The 24,499-nt window shown below is 42.5% G+C and overlaps 3 long non-coding RNA genes across 5 annotated transcripts in view; 2 read left to right on the top strand and 1 right to left on the bottom strand.

The window, feature by feature from the left end:
- The first annotated feature begins 750 nt into the window (after window positions 1–750).
- Window positions 751–1,157, top strand: LOC124056735. Its single transcript, XR_006843006.1, has 2 exons — window positions 751–848; window positions 1,083–1,157. It is a non-coding gene; the product is annotated as an uncharacterized LOC124056735 (long non-coding RNA).
- Window positions 1,158–7,423: 6,266 nt separating this feature from the next.
- LOC124056736 lies at window positions 7,424–7,830 on the top strand. The gene is made up of 2 exons (XR_006843007.1): window positions 7,424–7,521; window positions 7,756–7,830. It is a non-coding gene; the product is annotated as an uncharacterized LOC124056736 (long non-coding RNA).
- A 1,538-nt stretch (window positions 7,831–9,368) lies between these two features.
- Window positions 9,369–24,499, bottom strand: part of LOC124056734 — a 33,839-nt gene continuing 18,708 nt past the window's right edge. Inside the window, exon 3 of one of the 3 annotated variants that reach the window (XR_006842998.1) lies at window positions 9,369–9,483. This is a non-coding gene — a long non-coding RNA (uncharacterized LOC124056734). Of the gene's footprint in view, window positions 9,521–15,770; window positions 16,344–24,499 lie in introns of those variants that run through there. The other 2 variants (XR_006842999.1, XR_006843000.1) reach the window with 2 other exon arrangements.

Here is a 24,499-nt window from a genome sequence, read left to right as displayed (position 1 = left end):
CAGGAGCTGAGGTGTTTACTGGTTCTGTGTTGTGTCCTTGCAGTGTGAAACAGATATGAAAGGTGGTTTGACCTCGATATTCAGCCATGACAGGAGGGCTGCAGGAAGTGGAGGCAGGCTTAGGGGGGTTACACCATCCGTCAGGACACATTCATCAAACTCACTCCCATTCCTCACACACACACACACCTTTTTCTTTTAGTTTCTTTCACTATCGGCTCTTGCTTCTCAGCATGCTTCCTTCCTTCTCTTCAAATTATTTTGGTGATCTATAAGGGAAAAGTGCACCTCTCAGAAGAGCAAAATAAACACTGCGAGTGACACCGCTTTGAGCTTATCGTAGCTGTAAGAGTGCTGGGTGATTGAACATCTTAATTACTGTAAATGGAGCCTGACCTGTTTTAACTGATGGTCTATGATTGACCTGGCAGTAACCTTGATATCTTTAGTGTCGCCCCACCTGTGTGCTGTCTCGTCCTCCTCACACACCCACTCCTTCATGTTTCACTCAGTGACTCTTTCAGTGTTCTGTCCTCAGGTTGAAATATAAAGAAAAGGAAATATGTATTTAAATGGTGTTTTCTACAACTTTGGTTCTTTATGATATACTGTTTATTGCAAAAGAAAAGAGACCTGTATTTTGTAAGGAAAAGGATGAGCTTTTATTTTGAATGACGTTTCTGTTTACATCTGAGTGTTCCCATGAGCCTCCGGTTGGAACGTAATGTAACGTAATGAATGTAAGATTCCCGCAGTACTTCAGTTGCTATCACTGTCAGTAATGTGATGTTCCTGATATTTCGCTCTTTGAGTTTTGTACTCCACACACACCCATGGCAGCAATGTCTGTAAGTGTTAGTAGTGATGTGCATTTTGTACTTGTGTAGAAATAAGCCTTATGAGCATAGTTCGTAATGTTTACACCCGAACATGAGTAGTAGCTACGTTACGTCGCTAACGTTCGTTTTCTTGCTAAGCTAAGCGATACTTGTTAGTCACACTAGTAATAGGCTAACGTTACTGTTGCTTGTGTGAGACGGTAATGTCAGGCTCCTAAGTTTTTCTGTATTTGTTTATTTCAGTTTTACTCGCTTTTCACCTGCTACACTGGAAAATAAAAGGAGCAAGGCGCTCGCTTCCTGGCTCGTTGAAAACGAGTTTGGCTTGCTGTGGAGTCTGTGTTCACGCACGTAGCTTACACACAGATAGGAACAGTACAGTAAAAAGACAACCAGCGTGGGTGCAACGGATAACACAAGAACTCCAACATGGCGTCAGAATCGAAAACCAGAGATGAAACTAAGCCTGAAGCAAGCCCACCACGACGTTCATCGTCTCCAAAGCCTTCGGTCCACTCAAGAGCCAGCTCAAAACGCTCGTCCTCTTCAAGGTCTTCTGTCATGGAGGCTGCCGCCAAAGCTCGGGCCACAGCTGAAGCAGCGCTCACCAAGGCAAGTTATGCTAAGCGACAGTTAGAAATGAAAAAGCAACGAGCTAAGCTAGATCTACAAAAGGCTGCATTAGAAGCAGATTTGGAGGCGTTGGCGTATGAAAGGGAAGCAGAGGCAGCGCGGGTCGAAGCTGAAATCTTAGAAGCAGCTGTAGCTATGGGGAATGAAGATGTACAAAGTCTAAGAAGTGTGGTTTCGCCACAAGTGATTCGACAGCGCACTGAAGAGTATGTGCAATGTCAGTCACAGATTAGCGTACAGTCTTCTGCCTTACTGAATCACCATGAAATGCAGCACACGGTGAATAGTCCTCCATGTCAGTCAGCACCTGGAACTGTAGCGGTAAAACCCCCACTCACAGACTTCAGACCCTCAGCACACGAGCCCGCACATGCAGCTGAACAGTCCCCCACCTCAAAACCGTCACACATTCCGCACAGACAACATGATCAGTCTCCTCCTCTTCGCCCCGACTCTCCACCCATGATGGACTTCGCCAAGTTCCTAGCACGCAGAGAATTAGTGACCACTGGCCTTACCAAGTTCGACGACTCACCAGAGAACTTCAGAGCATGGCATTCGTCATTCGTCAATGCAACACAGGGCTTGGGGCTCACCTACAGTGAAGAGTTGGACCTCCTCGTGAAGTGGCTGGGTAAAGAGTCATCAGAGCATGTGAAAAGGATTCGAGCTGTTCATGTCACTAACCCCAGAGCTGCTCTCCATCTGTCTTGGCAGAGACTGCAGGAATGCTACGGCACACCAGAGATGGTAGAGAACGCCCTGTTCAAAAGACTAGATAGCTTTCCCCGTCTGTCTGCCAAAGACAATGTGAAACTGAGAGAGCTCAGTGATCTCCTTATGGAGCTGCTGGCAGCTAAGGACGACGGCTACCTCCCCGGACTGGCCTACCTCGATACGCCTCGTGGGATAAAGCCCATAGTTGAGAAGTTGCCTCCTGGTCTGCAGGAAAAATGGCTCAACACAGGCTCCCGCTTCAAAGAGCAGCACAGAGTAACTTTTCCTCCCTTTTCGTTCTTCGTGGACTTCATCAACATCCAGGCTAAAGCCCGCAATGACCCAAGTTTCGCCCTGTCAAGCAACAGCCAGCCATACAGCAAAGGTGAGAAAACTCCATTAAAGCAAAGTGGGTTCAAGACAGCTGTATCTGTGCACAAGACAGACGTGTCTGCTACCGTTGACGCAGACACCACAAGCGCCACAGACACTGAAAAGAAAGACATTGATCCAGCTCGATATTGCCCTGTGCACAAGAAAACGCATCCATTAGAAAAATGTAGGTCATTCAGAATGAAAACATTGCAAGAACGCAAAGACATTCTCAAAATACATAAACGCTGTTATAAATGCTGTGCCCCAAACCACCTCGCCAAGGACTGCCAGACGACACTGAAATGCGGTGAGTGTGAGAGTGAAAGACACTGCTCCGCAATGCATCCCGACACCTCTCAGCCACCGCCTCCGTCGTCTGTCCAACCAGGTGGAGAAGCACAGCCAGCCAGTTCCGCCCTGGAAGTGAGATCGCAGTGCACCAAGGTCTGCGGCCTAAGCAGTCTCCCGCGGTCCTGCTCAAAGGTGTGTCTGACACGCGTCTTCCCTCAAGGTCAACCAGAGCTCGCCATCAAGATATACGTCATACTCGACGATCAAAGTAACCGCTCCTTAGCACGCTCTGAATTTTTCCAGCTGTTTGGGGTCAACAGCAGTCTGTCTCCGTATCTGATGAGAACATGCGCCGGCACGACTGAGATGACCGGAAGAAAAGCAGTTGGCTTTCAAATTGAAGCAGTGAATGGAGGTGTGTGCCTTGATCTTCCGCCACTCATCGAGTGCAACGAGATATTGACCAACAAGTCTGAAATCCCGACACCAGAGGTCGCCCTCGCACACCCTCACCTCAGACACATCGCTCCGCACATTCCCAAACTGGATCCTGACGCTCAGATGATGATCCTGCTAGGGAGAGACATGATACGTGTGCACAAGGTGAGAGAGCAAGTCAGCGGGCCCCACGACGCACCCTTTGCCCAGCGTCTAGATTTAGGCTGGGTGATAATAGGCGAAGTGTGTCTCGACAACGCTCACAAGCCAACTGTGAACACCTTCAGAACCCACATTCTTCAGAATGGACGTCCGTCACTTCTCACTCCTTGCAACAATAGCATCTATGTGAAAGAGAGACTGAGCTACGGCGGGGAGCACAGGTATGGCCACTCTGCACACATGACAAAGTCTAAGCCAGCCGAAGAACAGCTCGGGCTCACAGTTTTCCAAAGAACAGACAATGACAATAAGAGTGCTATGTCGTTTGAAGATGAACTGTTTTTGAACATTATGGGAAAAGAAGTCCATCAGGACAAAGAGAGTAATTGGGTAGCTCCGTTGCCATTCAAGTCTCCTCGTCCGCCGCTCCCCAACAACAGAGAGCAAGCTCTGTCCCGCCTCAGTTCTTTGAAACGCACGCTGAACAAGAATGCTGAGATGAAGCAGCAGTTCTCCTCCTTCATGGAAAAGCTGTTCGAGAACAAGCATGCAGAGAGGGCACCGCCCATCCAAGAGAAACAGGAATGCTGGTACCTGCCCATTTTCGGGGTGTACCATCCTCAAAAGCCAGGGCAGATACGAGTCGTGTTTGACTCAAGCGCCCAACAGCATGGTGTCTCCCTCAACTCAGTGCTGCTCACAGGCCCCGACCTAAACAATTCTCTCCTGGGCGTGCTGATACGGTTTAGGAAGGACCTCACCGCAGTCACTGCCGATATCCAACAAATGTTTTATGGATTCCTGGTGCGACATGACCACAGAGACTATCTGAGATTCCTGTGGCATGAAGACAATGACTTCTCAAAGGAAATTCAAGAATATCGCGTGCGTGTGCATGTCTTTGGCAATAGCCCGTCCCCGGCGGTTGCCATGTACGGCCTGCGACGAGCTGCTCAGAGAGGTGAGTCAAAGTATGGCGCAGACACTAAGCAGTTTGTCGATAGACACTTCTACGTGGACGATGGGCTAGTCTCCCTGCCCACAGAGTCAGCAGCTATTGACCTGATGAAGCGAACATGTGCATCACTCGCAGAGTCCAACTTGAAACTGCACAAAATTGCCTCAAACAGTGTCGCTGTGATGAAAGCCTTCGAGCCTGAAGAACTGGCCACAGGCATCAAAGACTTAGGCCTAGACGACGAGACCCTGCCTGCACAGAGGAGCTTAGGCCTATGCTGGGACATCAGCACAGACATGTTCACCTTCAAGGTCGCCGTCGCAGACAAGCCTTACACCCGGCGTGGGGTGCTGTCAGTCATTAACAGCATCTTTGATCCCCTGGGTCTGGCAGCGCCAGTGACCATCAGAGGCAGGCTGTTGCTACGAGAGCTGTCCAGCGGAGTTCAGGACTGGGACAGTCCTCTGCCTGATGAAAAGGTGAGCAGATGGGAAGAGTGGAAAGCCTCACTTGAGAAGCTGAGTAACCTCCATGTCCCGCGCTGTTATGTAAAGATGTCACTCTCAAAAGCCAAATACACAGAACTGTGCCTTTTTTCTGATGCCTCGAACTGGGCTATAGGGGCAGTAGCCTACTTGAGGGCTGTCACTGAAGAGGGCCATTGGGAGGTTGGATTTGTGCTGGGAAAGGCTAAGCTGTCGCCACAGCCAGAACCCACAATCCCACGCCTCGAACTCTGTGGAGCTGTTCTGGCGACTGAGATGGCAGAGCTGATATTAGACGAACTGGACTTCAAGCCAGATGCTGTTAAATTCTACTGCGACAGCAAGGTGGTCCTCGGATACATCTTTAATGACTCAAAGCGCTTCTATGTGTACGTGCACAATCGTGTGCATCGTATACGCCAGACAACGTCCCCAGATCAGTGGCATTACGTCCCTTCAGAACAGAACCCAGCGGACTTAGCCACCAGATCTGTAGCAGCATCACAGCTCATGGACACGATGTGGTTTAAAGGGCCCGACTTCCTCTACAAGCCTCCAGAGATGGAGAAACGTGAGCACTTTGAGGTGATAGGTCCTGAAACAGATGTGGAAGTTAGACCACAAGTGACTGCTCTAGCTACCCACCTCGAAACTAAGAGACTTACCTCTGAGAGATTCCAGCGCTTTTCCACATGGAAGTCCCTGCGGAGAGCCGTTTCCTACTTGAAACATCAGGTGCGTTCACACAAGCCAGGCACAACAGACACACCACAGCACACATGCAAAGGCTGGCATCAGTGCAGTGGGCCTCGCACTCCTGAGGAGCGTGCGGCAGCAAAGAGGCTCATACTAGAGACTGTTCAGAGAGATGCATATCCAGATGAATACGCTGCTCTTCAAGCAAACAGAGAAGTCTCTAGCTCGAGTCAGCTCTTGACCCTTGACCCCTACCTGAGCGACGGTCTGCTCCGGGTCGGAGGCCGTCTCAGACATGCTTCTCTTGACACTGAGGTAAAACACCCAATCATCCTCCCTAAGCATAGCCATGTAACCAAGCTGCTTGTAGAACACTATCATGCTGAAGTGAAACACCAGGGGCGACAGTTCACAGAAGGGGCTATCAGAGCAGCTGGACTGTGGATTGTCGGTGGCAAGAAACTGGTGAGTTCAACACTTCATCATTGTGTGACATGCCGTAAGCTCAGAGGGAAGCTGGAAGTGCAGAAAATGGCTGACCTCCCTCCAGAGCGGCTCGACACCTCCCCACCCTTCACATACGTAGGGCTGGACGTATTTGGACCGTGGACAGTGATGACCCGACGCACTCGAGGAGGTGCAGCGCAGAGCAAAAGGTGGGCCATTCTGTTCACATGTATGAACACTAGGGGGGTACACATTGAAGTCATAGAGTCAATGGATGCCACAAGCTGTATTAATGCATTGAGAAGATTCTTTGCCATCAGAGGCCCGGCAAAGCAGCTCAGATCAGACAGAGGGACGAACTTCATAGCCGCCAGTGCAGAGCTGGGCATGGAGCGTTCTGAGGAAAAGCAGACTGAAATTCTGAGTTATCTCCATAGCAAAGACTGCACGTGGGAGTTCAATCCACCACACGCCTCCCACATGGGGGGAGTGTGGGAGCGTATGATTGGGGTCACACGCAGAATACTAGACTCCATGCTTCTGCAAAACAAGCATACTCACCTGACGCACGAGGTACTGTGTACTTTGATGGCGGAGATATCAGCAATCATCAATGCACGGCCGCTGATTCCCATTTCATCAGACCCCTCCTCTCCCATTCTGCTGTCCCCTGCTATGCTCCTGACCCAAAAGCCAGGCCTACACGCTCCACCTGGAGACTTCACCAGCAAGAATCTCCTGAAAGGTCAGTGGAAACAAGTGCAAGTGCTGGCAAACGAGTTTTGGGGCCGTTGGAGAACTGAGTATTTAAGCACTCTCCACTCAAGACGCAAGTGGCACAGAACTCAGCGCAACCTACAACCTGGAGACATTGTGCTGCTGAAACAGACTCAAGCACCAAGGAACGAGTGGCCAATGGCTTTGGTCACATCGGCCTCTCCGAGCAGCGATGGACGCGTCCGTAAAGTTGAGGTGCAGACGGCATCTCAGGGCACCTCAAAGACTTACCTGCGGCCCATCTCGGACGTCATCCTTCTTCTTGAAAGAGATTAAAAAGGCACAAACTGAGAGAAAAAAAAAAAGGGTTTAAAGTAAATGTGTGTTGAATAAAGAAAAGTTGAGTTGTGTAGTGGCATTAGTTATGCCAGACGGGGAGTGTTCTGTCCTCAGGTTGAAATATAAAGAAAAGGAAATATGTATTTAAATGGTGTTTTCTACAACTTTGGTTCTTTATGATATACTGTTTATTGCAAAAGAAAAGAGACCTGTATTTTGTAAGGAAAAGGATGAGCTTTTATTTTGAATGACGTTTCTGTTTACATCTGAGTGTTCCCATGAGCCTCCGGTTGGAACGTAATGTAACGTAATGAATGTAAGATTCCCGCAGTACTTCAGTTGCTATCACTGTCAGTAATGTGATGTTCCTGATATTTCGCTCTTTGAGTTTTGTACTCCACACACACCCATGGCAGCAATGTCTGTAAGTGTTAGTAGTGATGTGCATTTTGTACTTGTGTAGAAATAAGCCTTATGAGCATAGTTCGTAATGTTTACACCCGAACATGAGTAGTAGCTACGTTACGTCGCTAACGTTCGTTTTCTTGCTAAGCTAAGCGATACTTGTTAGTCACACTAGTAATAGGCTAACGTTACTGTTGCTTGTGTGAGACGGTAATGTCAGGCTCCTAAGTTTTTCTGTATTTGTTTATTTCAGTTTTACTCGCTTTTCACCTGCTACACTGGAAAATAAAAGGAGCAAGGCGCTCGCTTCCTGGCTCGTTGAAAACGAGTTTGGCTTGCTGTGGAGTCTGTGTTCACGCACGTAGCTTACACACAGATAGGAACAGTACATTCAGCTTTGCCTAAATTTTAATGACGGCCTGTTTTATCCCCATGCTAAAAGAAACTGCCTTCCTGGGGTTCAGTCTTTGCACCTACATTGTTAAAAGAGAAACTTTGATCAGATCGCCAAGCTGTTGTTTCTTATCTGTATAAAAGCAATTCAGCCTTGAAGATCAGACATTTTGCTCTTTGAAACTCTTTCCTCCTGCTGTCATCCCATCCATTTCCTATCTCTGACGCAGTCTCAGGTTTAAAGTTACTTTTCAGTGAGCTTGCATGGAGAGAAAGACTGGTGTTGGTTTTCCCAAAAGCCACTTATCCACTCTGCATAGTAGCCAAAACCATGCATAAAGTGCATAGAATTAAAACCTTCTGCTCCGTCCTGCTGGTGTCGGGCGATTAAATATGCAAAGAGGATGTTTGGAAGATTTGTTGCGTTTGTTGCAGCGTGTTTTTTACATCTTCCCTGGTTTATAATAACCACAAGCTACTTAACGATGCAGAGTTGCCATAAAGGAGAAAGACATACTGATAGAAATGATCTTTGACAATCAGCATTGAGACATTTTTAACATGTTTTGTACAACAGATGAGCATAAATTTAATTTTTAAAGCAGCTCTAATAATTTTGAAGTGGGAGCATTAGTAGTAGAAAATAGTGTGATACCAAGTAATCATCACTAGCAAAGTTGTAAGTGCAAAATATTTTTTTTTCCTATACTATTCTATCTATCAGTCAAAAAGTAATAAAATACGTAACAGAAAACCAAGCCAAGGCTGAAAATTGTGTGTCCAGGCCTTAATAGACAGTAAATTGTGTCATCAGAAGGACCACTGGACGAATAACCTGCACAGACTCAATATGAGAGTGAAGGCAATGAGGCATGAGTTACATAGTTTTAAGGCAAGGATGACAACATTTGCCGTATGAGGTCTAAAATGCTCCCCGCTGACCAATGACAGCGTTTGAAGAGAGGGCAATCATGAGCAAGCCTGAATACCCTGAGGCACAAAGAGCTACAGCTCTTCAACACATCCTGTAGTTGTAAATCAATCATACTGGGATCTTTTGCTCATTGACTCAGCATCCTCTCGGCATTTCCTCACCATCATCTCTCAGACAGTGGTAATGGATTGCTGCTCTGCAGGAAATTAGACCTCATTTGGCTCGATCATGTGCACATTTGCTGCACTTAGGAACTGAACAGCGAGAGGCCCGTCTGTCAGCTCAGACCTAATTATGACTGTTAATTATGGCTATAATCAATGTTTAACTTAGTTTGAACGGGTTATTTATTAAATGTGTCCCTAATATCTTGATGTAATCTGAAAACGCTCATCCATTTTTAAATCCGCGGAATGTGTCTTTGATTGGAAATGCCGGTACCTGTGGCTTGCTTAATATAGAGAAATCCAGGATGTGATGATAAAGAGAGACAGAATTCCACATGGTAATCTTTCATTACAATACCATGAAGAAACATAAAGCAAACAAAGGCTTCCTGAGTACTTTCACACGTGTTTATCTCAAAGAGGCGTGGGGTCAGCTGCTGTCTTGTCAAAGGAAACGACTTGGTGCCTCCTGTCAGACGGGTCATCCCTTTCAGGTTGAGAGCACACAAACATGACATAAGTTTCTGAGATGAGACAATGATAAATGTAGCAGAAATCACTGCCACAAAGCACAATGACTCATTATCATAATTATTCCAGAGCAGACCTGCATGAGTCACCGTCTCTCAACAGTCTGATTTCCCCCTGTGATGATGGACACAGTTGACTTACTAGAAGAGCACTGGAATCAAATTGATTTCTGTTCAGATGAGTGTGTGAAGGAAATGGCAGTTTCCATAGTGGTCTTTAGGCTCTAATATCAATTTTAGTTAACAAAGTGCTCGGAATTTTCTATTTCTATCTACTTCCACCACATTCACTCAATCAGTTAGGAACATATTCTGGCATATTTCTGGTAAATATTTTAGCTTTCTTTTATTAGCATTTGGGTGAAGAAGGAAACTGCAGAAAGGATGCTTAATCATCTGCTGTGCAAGAATCTGTTTCAACAAACTGCAACAGCAGATTAGCCACAGCTATCAAAACGATTTCGTTACGACTTAAATGTGAGCCACACTTAGAATAAGAGTGCACAGTCATGCTAGCTGCACTTACACATCACATTGTCCATGGATATTTTTGCTTGAGTCATGTCGGATAGACAGATTCATCCGAAATGGTTTCTATTTACCAATCAAGACAACAATTCCCATGATCCCACGTGAGCTGTGTCTTGTTTTTATTAAGAGACCCCTTGCAGCAGAACCTACACACTGAGAGTTGAATTGACGACTGGGTTTATTTGAATAAATACAGGATTTGAAGACACTAATCTGCTGGTGGTATGAGATGAAAGGTCAGTGGATCAATAAAGTCATTACAATTTATCTTTTGTGGACCATGAAAACCTTTAAATTAAATAAATTAAATTTAACAGTTTCAATTTGATATAAGTTAAATTTCATAGCAACTCAGCCAATAGTTGTAGAGACGTTTCGATCCGGACCAGAATGGTGGACTCACTAACAGACTGAGGTAACCGTGCTAAGAGAGAGTCCTCTTGGGTCTTTAAACAGCTCAAGCTATTAATGTCAGCTTGACATCAATCATATTCATCATTCAGATATAACATGTATTTGTCATATTAAATATACTCCTTAAAAGCATGAGCTGGAAACGTACACAGCATCCATATTTTCTCACAATATACTCAATATCACTAGTGAGCCTATTTCTAACTGGGACAGAATATCACGCTAAAATTCATTAATCTTTCATACTCTTTGGGTTCTCAAGAATACCTCCAGATGATGGCCTGAATCGGTAATTTACAATCTGATATTACAATCCGAATTTGAAATGAAAGTTGGCTTTGAATAGTCGCGACCTTTGTCTGAATCCACCAAGTTCCTTATCAGCAATGCATTCACATCACTACAGTTTGATTTCCCACCATACTTCCACACACTTTTCAAGTGAGCTGCTCCAAATGAAGAGAACATTTGTTATTCTCCTGTAATATTGCTCTCGACAGAAACAGGTTGACTATAATGGTATGAGCCCTGTTAGACCTCATCACATAATGCATCACAGGACATTAGGAGCTTATTCAGTGCAACATGTGGGGATTGGGCTGTCAAGCTTTCAACCCCACTTTTGTCAAGCAGCACCGATGACTAAGACTCTGGCAAGTTTGTACAAGCACGTCTTGGAAAGATTAAGATACAATGAACACTGAGCAGATGCTGCCTTCCATGTTGTCTTTATTGTCTGTGTATGTGAGCCAGTCTAGCACTCAGCTGAGCCAGCAGTGTGTGTGTGCATGCCGGACCTCAGCTGTACAGCTGCTCCACAACACTCATACACAGTCAAAACAATATAAACACGTCTACGTTCATCCTCCAGAGATAGAGGAACAGCCGTCACGTCAAAAACGTCTGTTATCATGTTCTCCAGGCACTGGTTGTTTAGATCAGCGTTCTAATCAAAAGGCTGATTAGCCTGCAGCTTATGCTATATATCAGGTACCAACACAACCAAGTATGCAGAGTACAGATGTGGGAGGGGGATAATTACATTGTACTCTGTCTCCTCTGGCTCCCACTGTCACTGGGTAATTACTATCAAGTTTTGATCCACTGACAAACAACACAGCAATTCTTGATTGATGTATATATTTACATATAGATTCTTAAGGATCCAAGAAGTGCTAGAATATTATACTCAAGTAAAAGTACTGTTACTTAAAAGAAATGTTACTTTTAGGTGAAAATTGTTTCGCAATTGTTTGCACTGAACTGTTTTAATTCTTTTATTATGTTTTATTATTATATTTTTAAGCTTTCCTATTATATAATCTATATTTTACACTCCTTTATACTTTATATTTTTGTGCTCTTTTACTTCAATGCATGCTGATTGGTGCTTTTTGTCTGGCACTTCTGCTACTGGATACTGAATAGATAGGGAACTGTTGAGGGAACTCAGTATCAGTAAGGTATCTATCTATCTATCTACCTATCTATCTATCTATGTTTTGTAATTTAGTCAGTCAGTTAAAATGCACTCTGAGTAAACTGTGTTACCTTTAGAAAAAAGGAGGGGAGTGCTATCACCTTTAGGCTACAAAATAAAACGTGATAAATGTCAACATAAACATTAGTGGAAAAACATTATGTAAATAAAAAGTGTGCAGACACCATTGAGTGTGCATCAAACAATATTAAATTCCCTGAAACTTCTTATTGAATTAACAGTAGACACACGTATTAAAGCAACAGACACACACACGCAATTCTACAAACACTGTGAGTTACAACAACTAATGAGCTCACTGTTGTCCTTCACAGTCTGCTGGAGGTTCAGCTTCTCTGCTATTTCTTCTCAAAGAAAAAAATAATGTAACCAGTCCATTCAGCCTCTCTGTCCCACTAAAACCAACCACTCAGCCTCTCTGTTCCACGAAAACCAACCACTCAGCCTCTCTGGCCCACTAAAATCAACCACTCAACCTCTCTGTTCCACGAAAACCAAACACTCAGCCTATCTGCCCTGAAAGTCCTCACAAACCTCAGTTTGGTTTAAGTTCCTCAGTGAACACAGAGGTCATGGCCAGAGTGTCCATAATGCATATGTTAGCATTTAGCATGCTAGTCAGACCTTGGGTGCATCTGTTGGTCATGCAATATCTTGGGTGAGTTTGATTTGGGTCACTTGAGTGATGCATTAAACCACTGATTAATTAAACCAGCCATGGTACAATAATGAACTCATCTTAACTCATAACCCATAATGACGTGATTTGTACTGTTCACTACCACTCAATCAAAACCTGGGTGCAAAGACAACCATCACATGCCCTGACATTTGGGTAGTGAAAGTTAAGAAAAATTAAAATAAATAAAAATACTCCAAAAAGCATTAGCACAAAAAAGCTGACTTTATAACAGTGATGACAATGTGAGTGTCATCACTCACTTCCATCTCTGAAAATCCTATAGCAAATGAATTGTTCATTAGTCTTAAATTTCATCCAGCAACCAAGCAAATTAATTTCTTTAATAATGTTGAGCATATTATTCACGGTGGAAGATGATTGTCTCACACAAGTGCTCAAGTGATGTGGAAAAAAAACCAAACATTACTTTATCATCTAACGTTGGGAATGTATACCCTATCATTCCTTTCCGTTTCTTTATCTTAAGACAGAATAATTGTGGTCTCTGTAGGAACAAGCCACAAAGAAATGAGCAGCTCTCTGCCATATGTCAGAGAAAGTGATAGGCTGTTGTAAAAGTCCTTGCAGCACCTCCAGGAATATGACACAGACAGCAGGTAAAAAAAAAATGCATACTGCATACTTTTTATGAAATGTGCGGAGGATAAATAATTAATTTTGATCTGCAGCCAGGGAACAAATTAAATGTCTGATGGGAAATTATTCTTGGAGAATCCCCTCACAAAAGAAGCCGTGGCCTCTTTTTCCAGATAGTGTCATCATTTGAAGCATGAGCAGGGTGGAGGGGGAGCTGACGGACAGCAGAGGTGGTGTAACTGACTCTGTGGTGCTGCGCTGTCTCTCTGACTGCTGACCCGTGACGACGCGGGGAATCAGCCATGTTTTATCAGTGGCAGGTAGGTGGGTAGTAGGTAGTGGCTTGCTTCCTTCTGAAGCCAAGGAATCAGGTTGCAAGCCCTGTGAGCATATGTTTATGCATGTGTGTGTGTGTGTGTGTGTGTGACTGTGTGAATTGGTAGTGTACATAGACTATATAGTGGCCACCAGGGAATTTGCAAGGTCAGGAAAAGGTGAGACAATGCAGCGCTGCAGCCAAACAAGAAACCCTGGCTGTGGGGCTCACCTGCTGCTGGCTTCAGCTAAGATACTAACCAGTATACTGATGCATTTGGTGCTTATTTTGCTCCAGTAAGGAAAATCCTTTTGAAATGTGAAGCCAGTGGTTTATCAGAGAACCAGAGAACTGTCACTTATCTCTTCTGTTCTCAGCAGGAACAAGCTGTTTCGGTTCACTCTCACTGCTATCAGAGCATCGTTTTTTTTTTTTTTTTTTTTTTGGCCACAGAGGGCAGCTATTTTAAGCAAAAATCTCTAAGCATTTGCCATGTGCAGTGTTCACAGCTTATTTCTACAGGGCCACAGAGTGGACACGGAGGGGACAAAAAGTACTTTGAGTGTTTTAATTTCATACTGTTTTCTACATGGCTACATTTCACTAGGGAATGTTGTAGTTTAACTCCTTTACTTTTATTTGGCAACTGTTGTTTAGATGAAGAGATTACACACCGACTGGATAAACATATAAAACACAACATATTATTGAACATTAAGCCAGTGGTCCCCAACCTTTTTGGCCTTTTAATCATCTCAGTGTCCCTCAGACTTCTCTCATCTTGTGACTGTCTGAAAGGGGCAAATCGCTGTACAAAACTACGCAGCTGTAAGTAAAGTAAAACTAGCTCCACCTCGACCAGCCTCAACAATAAAATGCTGTCACTTGGAGAGAATATTTTTCTCCATAACAAGTGCTTTGACTTTAAGAGCATCTTGCTGTTAATATTTTTGCAATCAAAGTACTTAAAGTGGCACAAAGCCTTTATGCTAAGCTAAGCTAACCAGTTGCTGGCTGTAGGCTTATTGTATTATATATTATTATATTTCAATGCACAAACATGAGAATGGTTTCAATCGCTCATCTAACTCTCCATCAGTCTCCACCTTGAACTTGTAATGGTTGGCATATTGTGTAGTATCATGGTATTGTACTTTTACTTAACTAAAACAGTTCTTCTGTTCTTCTTCTAATTCCACCACGTCTGACACGGTTGTTTATTCAGATACATCAAAGTATGCTCCATATGAGTAGATCTCTCTATCTATAGCTGGATCTTATGTAATTTCCTCCTCAACAATCACTTTCAAGGTGACATAAGAGAAGAACAAATCCAGAGCAAAGAGAGAAAAACTGAAAGATGACTGAAATGAGATCAGAAAGAGCTGTTTTGTTGTTTTAAATAAGCTCCACGTTTCTCATCTGTGCCTCTCTAAAGATCGCATGTTCAGTAGAGCAAAGCATTTCCTTGACAAATGGAGCTTGATTTACTTTGTCACAATGCAGTGTTTCCATCAAGCTGTCATGTGAATTTTATGTAAACTATAAATGCGACAAAAAAAGTAAATGTAACATGCTTTTTAAAATCAATGGGAGGTGATAGCAAATCAGTAAGCTCTCAGACCATCAGAAACTAATGTGCATCCTTCAATCGTACTGAGGAACTGATCTTTTTATTGTCCCATAATGTGGGCCATTTCACAGACTTTCATTCAAAGACAGATAGAAATTCACCCTGTGATAATTTAATGAACAGACTAATGGCCAAACAAAGATGATGGGCACCTAATAAATGAGACTGAGAGCAGCCTTGGTATTTATATGAGTTTGTGTTTCATAGAGAAACATCAGGATGTCTGATGACAAATTTCAAATGAGATGGAAGCTTTTGTTGGGCCAAGACTGTCACAGTGTATTTGACATTTCATTGCTACGCTGGAGAAAAATCCATTTCCACATAACATGCTTGAATACAGACATGTTAACTTGTCATTTGTGGTGTTAACGCAATGGTTACAGTCTAATAGTTTGTCAAGGTGATGATTTTGAAATATCCGCTTGACTGTGACAGATTTGCCTGTTTTTTTACAGACAACAAAGTACATTAAATGATGGAGCGTGAAAATTTCTGTCAGTGCACTGTCTTCCATATTCTAGCACTAAAAATCCAATCAGAAATCCCAAGCAGAAATAGAAGAGCATGTAAAGGAATGGTGTCATATTAAAAATCTCAGGGTTCCTTCACTTGAGACCAGTAAATCGACCTGATGGTCTAAAGTTTCAGGAACAGCGGCATGACTCAGAGGCAGTTCTTAGGTGATTACTTTCTCAGCATTTCATGTCTTTATTTGGTGGGTGTGCTTACAAAGATAAAACACAAACTGCTGACAAACATCAATAAAATTAAACCTATTAAAATACAGAATGAATGAATGGCAGTGCATAGTATACTATGGTTAAGAAAAAAAATAAAAAGAAAAAGCTGCAGAAGGTACAGGATAAAGAAAATAATGACATGCTATTCGCTGTCTGCTAAACCTCTGCCCTAACAGTAATTATCCAATCATAGCTTAGCATCTGTAGCCATAGGAACGCCACCATCATTGGATTTCTGTCGTGGAGCTTTAGTAAGAGAGATATGTGCCATTTAAAGAGTGTGGAATGGGGGTCGTTTCTAAAACCGAAACAACTCAGACGTTTCTTTGTGTGGGAGTCAATTCGATTTGTCTCACCAGATGCTCACTTGAAAGGCAGCAATGAGGATCTTCACTGGCACCTGGAACAGACACCAACATTTTTTCTTCTGTATCGTCCTCCTTTCACATACAGAATTGCTTTGAAGATACTTTTGTTTTGGATGCACTGTACAAATTGGCATCAGTTTGCATCTCTCATTATTCCACCTCCAAATGTCACATATACTCTGCCAATTACTCCCCTGCAGTCCACGTGTCCCTAAGTGTTGAGTCTTATCACAGTTAGTCCATTTATTTTCATTATGTTTAAGCTACATTCAGCTTCTTTGTACAGCATTTTGGTCAGCATTTGCTGCGTTTAATTGTGCTCTGTAAATAAACTGACCTGATGTGTTAGGCAGTTTTCACTCCTCATTCTCTGCTAATCAATTGAAGTACCGTAATTGTCTAAACTGGATATCTCACCAATTGTCAATTTCTGGCAGGGGGATTGAATTATCTGGTCAATCAAAATGCTATTTCCAATCTTCACCCCAGTTTGGGTATCATTATTGAACAATTGCTCCCTCTCGTTAAAGGGGAACCGTTTCCTGCCTTTTCTCAAGGACACATTATGCATTCAGACTGGGCTCCATAGGGGGCATTCAACGTCTTGCTCAAGGACATCAGGGCAGGATGTATTGTGGTTGTTAGTGGCTGATGGCTGATCAGAGAACAGCAGTCTTGGAGCACTTTCTTTGTGAATCATCAGCAAAATCAGTTCTCCAGTTGTGCTTAGCAAACATTACACCAAATATGGCAATATAAAGTAAAAGTCATGCTAATGTTACAAGCAGGTCTACTGTGGTGGTGGATGAAATCATGGAGAAATAATGATCACAAATCTCCTGATTATCCAATTTTTCACTGACTCGTTGCACATCACAGTGCGAAGCCTATATGTAATCAATAGGCATGAAATCTGTATCTGTAACAGATTACATTGTGAATATTTCGCAAACTGAAAATATCTTTTTTTCACCATAAAGGCATGAGAATTTCCTAAAATAATAATAATAATCCCTCTCAATCATCAACTAAACCCTCCAGAGTTTTCATCTTGTACTCTGCAAAGGATATTAAAGGAATATTTTGACATTTTGAGAAATAAGGTTCCATTTTATTTGCTTTTTTGCTGAGAGTTAGATAATATGACTAATACAACTCTCATCTCTGTACACTTCACTTATTAGCATAGAGACAGAACCAGCGAACCTGCTGCAGGGTGTGACAATTTCTATCTGTCTTTCATACAGAGGTGTGAAAATGACAAGCTGCCATTTAATGGGGCAAACAGCAGGCTGGTGCAGTGACTTCCTGGAGTCTCTTGTTGTCACCGTGAGTTTGCCAGACAACTAGCATAAGCCTTTTGTACAGATTTCACAAAGGAGATATAACCTGTGAATTAGTGCACATTAAAGGTGCCTTTGGGCAAATCCTCTTAGCCTCTGGACAGAGCCAAGCTGTTTCCCCTGTTCACAGTCTTTATGCCGAGCTGAACTAAGTGCCCTCAGCTTCGTATTTAAGGCACAGACATGACAGTGGTATTAATATCCCAGATGATGAATAAGCAACTCTAACTAAATATGTTTACATTTCGTAGAGTGAATATAACTGCTCTCTCTGGTTCATTGGAGAACATTTCCTGCCTTCCAGTGAATCAGCACACTGTCATCTAATATGCTGGCATTTCTTCCAGATATAAGCATTCATCTCTGAAACCTGCCCTGAACAACAGCTGAGGTTTCAAGGTGACCCTGCATGCTTGTGTTATTGATCAAGAGCTTCTGATACAAGAAACAGAGGAGACTATTTTGCCCAAGTGATAACTTGTCATACTTGAAATGTCTTTATGCTACCAGTGAGTACACTTCAGCATTGTGCTCACAGACTTTCTGCCTGTCTGACAGTTTGAGCTATTCTTTATTTCCAAGGATCTGTTTTCAGTTTGAATCCTCCAGGCAATCCAGGTTTTTATCATTGATCCTCTTGTTTCTTCATATCTCTGTCAGTTTGAAGGCTTTGATAATCTTTGAGCCTTTGATTCCTTCATTCCCTTCGGATTGTTCTCTCTTTGACCCCGTGCTTTCAGCTTTTGCTTCTTCCTCCTCCTCCTCCTCCTCCTCCTCCTCCTCCTCCTCCTCCCCGACACGAAGCAGTCTCTCAAACTTTAGCACGGTTCTTGACATTCAGCATTCATCTGATGTAACCCTCAAGCAAAGGCCAATAAGCAACGCAAAGCTCTTTGCATTGATCAATGGCAACTTCCTAAAGTACAACAAAAGCGACTTATTTTATTTTATTAATTTATTTTTTTTTAAGTTTTCTTGAAGGTTATTGCGCTTAAGCAAAGTCATTAAGAGAATGCACGGCCCACTTTGTAAACTGTAATTACGGAAACTCCTGCCCTCTAGAGTAATTCCCAAGAGACACACTATGACTGCACAGTGACCTAACATGACACCATCTTCTTGTTTCTGTGTGTGTGTCAATTCAAGATGTTGTATGTGTAAACACTTAACAGATCATGTTTCCAGCAGCCTGTAATTAGGTGAAGAACGACCCACCGTACAACAGTGACTAATGTTCTCCAGAGCATCAGTCCCATGCAGCCAGATGTAAACAACCTGAGACTGGGATCATGGGATCAGAAGTTAAATACGAAACACTTCGCGGTCCTATGATGTACCTCTGAAGGTTTTGGGAGGGGTCTCCTGCTGTATCTGTCTCCTGGCAAGGAGCAGCCTGAGCACAGTGACATCTCAGAGTTAAACTGCACGAGCTCAACAAAACTAATCTCTTTGCCTTCTTAATACACAGTGATCTCCTCAAACCTGAGGCGAGAAAGCAAAAAACGTGTTTTTGGAAATCCCTCAAACAAATGAGGGCGTAGAAAAACAGATCTGATCAGATCTCACATAGAAAGCAGATCTGAATCTATAGAACTTTATTTTAATACACTGTTTGTTTGTGCTGCTTTTCGCAGTGGGTGAAAGTACATTTACTTAAATACTGTATTTACTACTACTATACTATACTATACTAACATTGAAGTACTGCTCACATGCACAAAATTATTCAACAATATAATCACATTAAATGGAGCTATTAGTCACAATGACTGATTTTATGTTAATTAAAATTTACTGTTGGTGATTTTGCTTTAGCAAATGTGGGAATGCAGGACCCGTATTGTTATTACTAAAGTAAATTATCCGAGTGCTTCTTCCACCACAGGTTGTTCAACACAGGTTACTTAACACCGGTCTATAGCTTAAGATTTCTCTCTTTGTTTGTCTAAAAGAAATAATTCGATGCATAATCAGTAAAGACAAGAATGTAAATATTTTTTTGTTGTATTTTGAATACAATTAAACAATTAATACTCACCCTAAGTCAATATCAGTTGACCATTCTTAACAAAAACTAATTAAAGCACATTAGACTCAATAATGCCCTGGTCACCCAAACTGGTCAGTGCCGTCACAATCACTTTATGTTGTTTGACCTTTAAAGGGTCATCACTACTAACCCAATAACCTCCAGCTGTTCAAAGGGCTTTTGCTAACCTGTCAGCCATAAAGAAGGAAAATAAACACCTTATCAAAACCTCAGCTGTTTACTGGTCTGACTGATCGGTGGTATGTCACCTTGTCTCGACTCTATCATTCATCCATGTATAGTTTATCTTTACAATGTGTCAAGGTCCGTCAGGACTGTTTACTAGGGTCGAGGTTTGGACAGTCATTGTTGAAAGGGAGACTCATCTCCGTCCACAGGTCTCGCAGTGCTGCTAGCTTTGAAAAACATTATAGCTTTCCTGCTTCCTTTAGTGCTGATGCTGCTTTTCCTCCAACATACTCTGTCATTTCCATTGTTTGCTGCTGGTTTTGCGAGGTAGGTATTTTGATGAATATCCATTCTGGACACCAGTGTTTTGTGGAATATGATGACTCAGCAGCGTAGACACCATTACTCTTATCTGCGCCTTGCAAATGTTGTTAACAACGTCCTGCTTTACTGTTGTGAATTTTTAATTGAACTTTGTTTCAAATATGTACATATTTGATGAAAAAAACAATTTAAAAAATGGGACAAATATGCTGCTTTGTGCATAACGATGAAGACTACTATTGGCACCAGAGAGTATAAGTACTCATGAACTTAAATATTCACCCTAGCCATCAACTTCTGTCGAGCTTCGAGCCAGCTCTCGTGATAAAAGTAACAAGAGTCGCAAAACTGAGCATATAGTTTTTGTTTTGCATGGATTTTTTTCAATTCCAAATACATGCATGTTAGGTTAATTGGCTACTCTACATTGCCCCTAGGTGTGAGTGTGTGCATGTGTGATTGTATGTCTTGTATGTCTTTGTATGTCTTTGTGTGTGTCAGCCCTGCAATGGACTGGTGATCAGTCCAGGATGTACCCCGCCTCTCGTCTGTAGTCAGCTGGGATAGGCTCCAGTTCCCCCACGACCCTGATGGATAAGCGGTATAGAAAATGCATGGATGGATGGATTTTTGTGATGTAACTACTTGCAGCATCCTCCTCGCTGGCTTGAAAGTTTCTCTCTCATGTTGAACTCGTGTAAACAATCCATCCAAAGAGGCAGCGTCATTTTCTGTCTCACTGAAAGTAGGCTACAGGTCAAAGGAGAGCAGGCTGCAGCCTCCTGACTGCTCTGTCTGTGGGCGTCATTTCATCTCTGCATCCTGTTGTCTTACAGGGTTACTAGTAACAGGCAGCTAGGGATGCATCACTCAGGTTACACTTGCAGAAGCGTATTATTTCCGACTGTAAAGATCAGGTGACGTCCAAGGCATCTGCACAGCTCGAGTAAGTAACCCTGACCCACATAGCGGCTCGGGGCTGATGAGTGAATAGTGACGTTATGTGGCAGCATCTGCTGGACAAGCCAACGTAGAAGAAATAGAGAGCACGCCATCCTGCTCGACAGATGAATTAATCCTCAGACTCTCCAAAAGCAGACCTGGACTTACGTCATCATAGTGATCATTATTCTGCATCTGACTGATTGAGTGACTTAAGACAGAAAGATAGGAAAAAAAGGACAAAGCTTGCTGAAAACCTGTTAGTAGTGTAATAGCGTGTATCTGTCTGGTAGTCTACATCACTTCATTTTTAGTGTGGGTGACAGACAACCTCTTCAAAACCTCTTTATGTAACTCTTCATTTCAGGGCTTTGTTGTGAGAGAGATAAGAGCTTATCATCCAATGACAAGACTGGAGGGTCAGTGAAGTGCCACATCAGTCAGAGGATGACTGTGGGACGTCACACTCAAATATATCAGGATCAGCTTACAAATATCATCCATACACCAGGTGTTGAATGACAAGAGTTTTACTAATATTCAGTTTGGGTTGCCTGTCCTACTCTTGTTGAGAATTTCTTCAAATATGGCACAAACATCCACTTGGACTCAGAGATGAGCCGATTACAACTTGGTGGTCAAAGATCGAAGGTCACTGTAACCTCTTGGCCTTGAGCCAAGAATTCAAACACCAATTATGACAAAGCATCACACATGTCCATGAATGATAAAATGATGAAGTGACGATGTTTTAGATCCTAAAGGTCAAAGGTCACCTTCACTGAGACATAATGTCCTGTTCAAACACAGTACCTCAGGAACAGAAACTGTGCTGACTGTTATGTTCTTCTTCCAACATGTTAATATAGTGACGGCTTTCATTTTGCCAAGAACTACACTTACTATCGCAATATTTTAAATTCCTTCACAGTCATCATGACATACGTTACGCAAGTGTGGACAGAAATGAAACCTGACTGGTGTGCAGAGAGTGTACTTATTTATTTTCTTCTCTTCAGTGTTTACAATTGCAGTTCAGTGTTGGGCTGCACATTTTCAAAGTGAATCATTAAAACTATTTTCCTCTTTTTGGAAAAGAGGAAAATAAACTAAATGGTAACTTATCTGGTAGTCTACACCACTTATCTTAAATGGCCTGTGTGGTGATTTATTTTAATGTTGTATGTAATACCATACAGTTGAACCTAGTTTTCATTATTATTTTCAGGGATTCTGGATTAGCAGAACCTCATTTTCATTTTGGCCAAATATCTGCCAGTAGAAGCATATTTTGAGCTGCTGTGCTTTCCACACAGTCTGGGTGAAAATCAGTTCACACCTACTCCATGTAACGTATCAGAGAAGCTAAAAACGATGAAGCCTTATTTGCTTGTTTGAACCCAACCCTAAAGTCAACATCTGGCTGGTGGACATTTTTTGTGGTAAACAATCAGAGAAACAGCTGTTTCTTTGATAGACTGAAATACCTTTTTTTTTTGTTTGTTTGTTCACTTCATTAATTCGAACCAACCTTGTGCACATGTTACAAAGCTGCAGCAGTGTTTAATATGAGCAGTCAACTTTTTGTCACGTCGTTTGACAAATAATTCAATTTAAGACTTTTTCTATTTTTGTACCTCAACAAAATTAAAAAATTAAATAAAATATGTCACCAAAGCCTAAAAATGTTTTCTGCTCTGATGCCCCTCTTGGCCCGTAGGTGACATTCAAAACTGGGAAAATTCACTGCTGAAAGATATTTAAAATAAATCTATTTTATGATGTGACAATGATGCGATGAAGGTTTGGTGATTGGTCTTGAGGTTGGGGGAACGTTTGTGGTCATGGTTACAATAGTAAACATTTGATTAAGGTTTGGGTATTATCATATCATATATTAAAGAAAGTTGATTGTTGGTTTGAAACAGGAAATAGATAGCAGTCTCTAGCATTAAATTTGGCGTTTTGAATGTAAACACGGCCATTTTGGACCACTTGCCACATTTCTCTTGGAGGATCCTCTGATTTCGCCTCCTCTTATTGTGTCATGCTGTCAGATCCTCTACAACAGTTCATTCTCTGCTCTGCTGTGCAAGCACACATTAGCGGCACATAATTACTGCTCTTCAGAAAGTCAAATATACCCACATAGCTCATACTAATTATAACTCCCTCCCTTTATGCAGAAACACGTTGACAGAAGTGCATGGTGAGTAGAAATGTTTTCCCAGAGCTAATCAGTCATCCTGTGGTGCTAAGATTCTGTTTGCCAAACATTGATGAGGAAGATATTCCCATTCAGGCGCTACTGCATGAAGGCAGGTAATACAGCAAAAATAAACACACTCCTTAACTGAACAGACCAGAAATAAAAAAAAACTGCATCCCTAAAGAAAACTTGGAGAAGGGAACTGCACAAAAATTTGATGGACTGCTGCAGTGTGTTCAGGATGCCCCTCTGCAGCGCTCGTCTGTGAGGATGTGAGAGTGAACTTATAGCCTTCTTGGCAGCCCAGAAATACCTTTTGCTCCGTGAGCTCTGAGAGGTCCTTCCTGCTGCACTGCACGTAAGGTTGAGGATAAGCTTTAAAGCACGTCTGCGTCTCTTTAATCAAGTTCAAAATCCCCTGAATCTAAATGTGAATGTGAAGTGCCTGTGTGCTCACCTTGACATTCATGCAGTGCCTCTTGGTCCGTGAAAGGACGTTAATATTCATCCAATCCCCGAGAATTTGCAAAAAAACAAACTGAATGGTGGGGAGAGCTAATTTATTTCCATGCACAGACGGGTTTATTATATCTGTGGATTTCAATTGTGAAGCTCGACACGCTGGAGTTTCTATTAATTATGTAAACAAATTGGAATTTTATCACTGCAGTTGAATCTAATTGACATGTGGCGATTACAGTGCCCTGAGTGGCTTGAGGCGACAATTGTCCAAGGTGCTGTGAAAAGGCAGCCACAGCCAAAATAAATGAGAGGATTGTGAGTACAATTTTAATTCATTTATACTGACTGTGGGTGTCCTTCACAGTTGTGCCACTTTAGTGTTGAATCTGGGTGTCTAGTGTTTTCTTTTCACTATAGAGGTCAATATCATGTTTACTCTACAGAGTCAAAACAGCTCTTGGGCATCTCGATGGAAGATGACGAAAGATGGAGTTTTCAGGAATAATTTAGCTCCAGGCTTCAGTCCATCTCCTCATATATACCAGTGAAATGAGAGGCCGGATGCACAACGCAGGCACCCTATCATGAAAAAACATGCACGGCACATATTCAGTTTTTCTGCTCATGGAGCAATTGTTAATGAGAATACATCAGGCTTGTTTATGCTATTTCTTTACCAGTAATTCATTT

Source organism: Scatophagus argus, chromosome 3 (assembly GCF_020382885.2).
Source record: "Scatophagus argus isolate fScaArg1 chromosome 3, fScaArg1.pri, whole genome shotgun sequence".
In the NCBI taxonomy this organism is placed as follows: domain Eukaryota; kingdom Metazoa; phylum Chordata; class Actinopteri; family Scatophagidae; genus Scatophagus; species Scatophagus argus.
This window is presented reverse-complemented; position numbering and strand designations above follow the sequence as displayed.